The 6000-nt window shown below is 38.2% G+C and overlaps 1 protein-coding gene across 14 annotated transcripts in view; it reads right to left on the reverse strand.

Annotated features, from left to right (window-relative positions):
• Nucleotides 1-6000, reverse strand: part of KDM6A (lysine demethylase 6A) — a gene marked incomplete at its 3' end in the record, with an annotated part of 151201 nt that overhangs the window by 29422 nt on the left and 115779 nt on the right. The window lies entirely within an intron of this gene.

Below are 6000 nucleotides of genomic sequence, written 5' to 3' on the forward strand. Positions count from 1 at the left end.
CCCAATTCCCTTTCATCCCTGCACTCCAGCAGCAGTTTAACGAGATGAGCACATTTGCCACCCCACTGTTCTCCAGAACAGCATCGTAATGCGATTTGCATATCTGAGTCAATAGCTCAGCCCCTGCATTTCTCAATTCCTTGTGGCTTTCAGTGACATTGTCTGGCCCTTCAAGGGAAGCTCCTTGTCCCAGTATCAATTGCTGTGCCAGCACCCTGTGTCTGACCCCTTCTCAGCCTCCTCCACAACCTCGTTTCACCCCACGAACAGAATGGGGCTCTGTTAAATATTTCCTCAACATTCGCACCAAGGACGATGGATATAAAGAAACTTTTCAGCCTCCGCAATTATCTTGCCCTACTTAAGTGCTCACTTTAGTCTTTGGCAAAACAAAGCGTTTACGAGTCTGTTTCTACAGAGCAGACAACCTATTCACACGTAATAGAAAAAGAATCAAACCGAGTTTTCTCTTTGGCATGTGTTTTGCATTTTATGACACAAAGCATCTCCTTTCACCTAATGGCTTCACTCGAGCAGCTTTTATTAAGGCAACACTTGTCAATGTAATGCAAAATGACCGTCTCCCAGCATTTATTTTTGTCTAACTAATTCTGATTTTATTTTATTGTAATGCAAGACTTCTGAATGCCTGTCCTAATAAACTGCTTTCCCTCTAAAAACCGCCACATTTCCATACTTCTGATGCACCTTTGTTCTTTAACAACACACAAAACCCTTGGAACATGAACAGGTCACTTTTTGGTGGTGAGCATTACCAGCTTCCTGATAAAATCCCTCCTGTGAGATGAGGAACTTCATTATCCTGCAGTTTACTCTCCTGCAGTAGGTCAATTGTAGTTACCTTGTGAATCACCTCTTGTGCATTACTTAATCCCAAACTGCTTCTAATTCCAGGTCTTTTGTGCTCAAAGCACAAATAAACCTGTTGGCTCTGAAAGACGCAAAAAATGGCTCCTCTTAGAGAAGACTTTTTTTTAAACTTAGAAACATCTGAAGAAAAAAAAAAAAAAAAAACAACAACAAAAAACTTAGCAAATAGACATCTGAGGACGTCAATGTGACTTACAAAGAATAAAAACACCCTGGGTTTGAAGTAAGCATATAGTAAACAGAGCCAAATGCAGAATGATGAGGAAGAAAATAAAAATGATTAATCTAGTGCTCCAGCTATAAAAAAATCCAAGTTACATCCACCTGTTCCTACCTGTCAGAATATCTATTTTTTACTAGAGAATACCATCAAGACAACAGGGCAACAGATTGTATCAAATGACTATTGTCAGATAGAAAGAAGAATATGCCAGAAGATAAAAGAATATAATTATCCATATTACAGATGAAGCCAGAATGTCTTTCTGAACATATCAAATAAAATAAGGGTATGTATGTAACAATTGACACACATGAATACATTTAGGGCCCAATACAGTGTAGCTCCAACATATAAAAACTAATTCTACAGGATAATTCCTCTTTCCCCGTGCATTAAGTTTATTCAACACAGGTGTCTTGTCTGGTCTTCTTATCTGTTGTGTTTTAGAGTTTCTTTGTTGTTGTTTGTTTTTTCTTTTTTTTTAAGGAAAAAATCATTTATTTCCATGTTTTCTACTGTGGGTAGCTTTTCTGCAATTTTTACAGTAATTCTAAAAATCAACACTTCTGGTCACAAATTCATATTTGAACCTCAAGACAACACTTGCAGAGACAGCACCCAAACATAATCAGCAATACAGGAAGTACTTTCAATTTCAATTTGTTTCTGCATTACCTTACACTGTGCTAAAATAAAGGCCAACATGCAGTATTGAAGTTCATAGTAGCTTATATATTAGCATGTAAACATCTTCCATTTCACTACATGTAAACTCTGATTTTGTGGCAAATTAACAGGCCTTTCAACAGATTATCTTCTAAAATTCTCCCTTCCAGATATTTTTCTTTATGCCACTCATGCACACAACAGCTGCAACAAGGATGTTCTGCCCCAAATTCTGCTCCAGAGGTGCTTAAGATCTGTACTCCTGCACATCTTAAAACAAAGCAAGGGCTAATCAGCTACTCAGTAAAAGGCTGGGAAATCACTGTCTTCAGCTTTATGAATATAAACTGTCAGACATATTAGAATGGTGGGGGAAAAGACCCCCACTATTAATATATTATATAGTGTTTATATACAGAGTTGTAATTTTTATTAGTATGAAAAAACAGGTAACCAGCTGTCGCAGAGGTGAGTTACTGTATCTCTCAGAATCTCCTATTATTAGGAGACATATGCAGTGTTTCCAGAAAGCAGTGTTTGCCTAGAAGAAATCCTGTCCCTAAACCTGTAAAAGTGGTCCAGACTGATGTGTTTCTCGACTTGAGAGTTGCTAAAAAAAAGCCAAGTGTCTCCTCCACTTTTCCCACTGCCCACCTTTCCTTATCAGCCAGCCTCTAAGTCCTCAGCCTTGCCGAATGAAGGTGCAGACAGGCTGAAGAGGGAGCTCTCAATCTCTACTCCGTATGAAAGAAAGGGAAAAAAAAAAGCACATCTAACACCTTTTGAGCTGTCTGCAAACTACACAGGACAAAGTATTAGCTTACCTCTCTTGAAAAATTCTGATTATGTGAGCCTGGTACTGACTGTAAGAAGCCATGTGAAACACCTTTATGAACCTTCCTTTATCTTGCAAATTAAGTATCACTAGGAATGCTGTACCTCCATCAAAGAGCACAAACACAAGGACTTGCTGGTTCACAGGCTTTGTAGCTAAAATGGTAAATGTTTTGCTACCCAACACTAAGTGCAGATCTCTCCTCCAGCAGCACACTAAACACATCAAAATGCAACATTTCACCAGAGTGAAACACTTTCCATTACTCTCTGAAGAAAGCTACATTGCAGTTTTGGAGGTAGATCAGTTAAACTCCAAGAAAAAACTTAGTTTTTAAAACAGTATATATTATGCCTATTTGCAATGCACTCATCCTAACACTACATACTGAAGCTATTTTCATACTTCTACTAGAAAGAACATATACATGGTCCCAATTAAAAAAAGAAAAAGCTGTTAATTTTTGTGAATGTAGTATGTGTAGCAACGTCACTTGGAAATGAACATTATAATAAGACTTAATATTTGAAAGATGACAAAATAGGCTCCCTGAAGATTTTTTTTTCTCTCTTTCATGCAATTTATCTTGGTAACAGAAAGTGACAGACTGCTATATCATGGATCAGTATTAGTCATCAAATCCCACAACACTAGGAACTATGAGCTCTCAATCACAGTAACAGATGCAGGGTTTTTGCAGAAATGATATAAACAGGCTTTTATATTATTTCTTTAATATCAAAAAGAGTAATGCTCAAACTCACCATATTTTCTATATAAAACATGGCAAACATATATCCTAAATAAAATATTTCGGAGTAAAATATACTGAGGTGATAAAAATTCCAACAAGAATTCTAACAGAGAAAAATACAGATAACATTTCGACTGAAAGAACTGCAAACACAGTTCAGGATGGAAAACAGTGGAGTACAGCCCAAAACACTCAATCAATAACCATATGCTTATGATTAAAGGGAATTCTGTGAACTTTAAAGGCATCCTTAGGTAACATTTTCAAACACAGTGACAACTATAAAGGATAGCTACAGAAATTACAGTGCTATAAATGGTCATTTCCATTCCTCAGCCTGTTTGGATTTTGAACAATTTTTTTTTCAAGAAAGCAGGCAAATCTCCCCAAAGCCTACCAAGAAAATCTGAAGACTTTGAGATGTTTTACATAGAGAAGGCTGCAAGCAGCAAGCACAAAATGTGAATTTGCAAAGCTAATGACTACCTGACAGGCTCCCTGCTAGCACATGCACCAGAGATGAGCAGTGACAGATTTAGCTGCAGCAATTTAAGTTATTATTGCTCTGGGTTCAACCAGTCTCCTCTGCCACAGGCCACTGGCTATTGCAGGGGGACTGAATTTGCTGCATTTCCAGCACCACTGTAGCCTACAGTGAAACATCTTTGCCACAAGTCATTGCTAAGAAGTGTTATCTCAACTTCTACAACCCAGCCTTCCCCACTCTGTGCCATTCTGCATTGCCAGTGATGGAGACACCTGGGAAAACACTGTGGAATTTGCACAACCACATTGCAATCACTGCCAGGCTTTCTTGTGGCTGGGTCCACATTTTGCCTTAATCTAGTCTGCCTCTGATCTAAAATGAACCAAGCTTACTGACTGAAGATAAAAGCCAACAGTAACACACCTGCTGATCAACTCAAACGTAAGATGGACCAAGACCTAAACTCCTGAAGAGTCAAAAATACCCGAACTGCAACATGACAAACTCACAACCTGCTACACAACTGCATTTTTAACACAATCCATCACCTGAATGGATTCAGTTATGGATGCTGAAACCACCAATACCAAAAAAGCCATCTCTGGTACAGAGCTGAAGGACAAGCTGATACACCAGATGGTGGCTGTGTGACCACTCAGGGGGACACCAACAGGCAGGAGAAATGGGCCAACAGGAATCTCTGGGAATTCAGCACAGGGAAATGCCAAGTCCTGCAGCAGGGGAAGAATAACCCCATGCACCAGTACAAGAAAATAAAGATTTTTTACGTTAGGGGTGACCTAACATGAACAGCTTTGTCCAGGCAGATTGTGGAGTCTTTCCATCCTTGGAAATATTTAAGATCTGGCTGGACACAGCTCTGAGCAACCTGCTCTAGTCGGCCCTGCTGGGAGTTGAGAGGATGGATGAGATGATCTCCAGAGCTTCCTTCCCGGACCTCCCACCTCGACATTCTGTGATTATTTATTACTTTTCCAGTGAGAACACTGATTTGTGATGACAGACCAAATTTATCTGACTTATCAAGAAAGAAAGATTCTGAAGAGGTTAACAGCAGCACTGAACAGGACTTCTTTAACATTCATCATTTTCAACACCTAGATTGCTGTTGTTTGTTATCTAAAGAGAAGTACTTGCGTAGCACCTACAAACTAGGATTATAAAAGAAGACTTGTTACTGAATAAAAGAAAAGAAGTCCAAACAACTTATTTTCCTTTTGTAGGAGCTGTATCAAAGCTCCTTATAAAAATTAAGCTGTAAACCCCATGAGAAGGATACACATTTTGAAGCAATAAATTTAACTGACATTTACTGATATCACGTACCTATTTCAGAAATCTTTCTTCTCTAAAAAAACCAGTCATGTAAATGCTAGAAATAAAACCATACTGATGTCCAACCAAACCAACCAAATGTCAACCAAATGATGAAATAAAACCATTAGATGCAGTGGTCAAAATTTTTTTCCAGTTTAAAACAGGCTGCTCAACTATATTCTCTACAGTATACAGTATTTTTCAGTTTCATGAAAAAAAATCTAAAGGTTTTGAGAAGAAACTGAGGATTGTACAAACTGATGCTATAAAATATTTCAATATTCCAAGTATTTTAAAACTATTACTTAGGCTTTTAAAAATATGATTTATTGTGCCTCTTTTAACTCAAAACCATTTTTATTTAGTAAGATAGAGAGCTACTGTGGCCATCTGGTAATCTGTACATCAAACTCAAATTATCTGGAACAAGATTCCACAACTTTTCCACTTTATTTTGCCTACATTAAAATGACGTTTCCCACGGAAATCTGTGTTACCAATCTTCTGACACAGAAGTGAACCTTGAAGAGTTATGACATGTAGGAGGAAGGAAAGAAACCTATGAGACAGAGCCACAAAAAGACACAAAGCCTAAAATGATGACTGTGGATACCCAAAGCAAGAAGGGATTGGGAATTTAGCACAGAGAAAAGGGATTATTTTGGACCAGTCTGGCAAGAGGATCCAAGGTCATCAGGTACATCAAACTTCCCCTGGTATGTCCACACCACCTTTCCCTTTAGTTGCCCACAGGAATCCAGAGATCTCCATCATCCTGAACAGAAATCAACTTCACTTGTAAATTA

Source organism: Zosterops lateralis (genome assembly GCF_965231275.1).
Source record: "Zosterops lateralis genome assembly, chromosome: 2".
Classification (NCBI taxonomy): Eukaryota; Metazoa; Chordata; class Aves; order Passeriformes; family Zosteropidae; genus Zosterops; species Zosterops lateralis.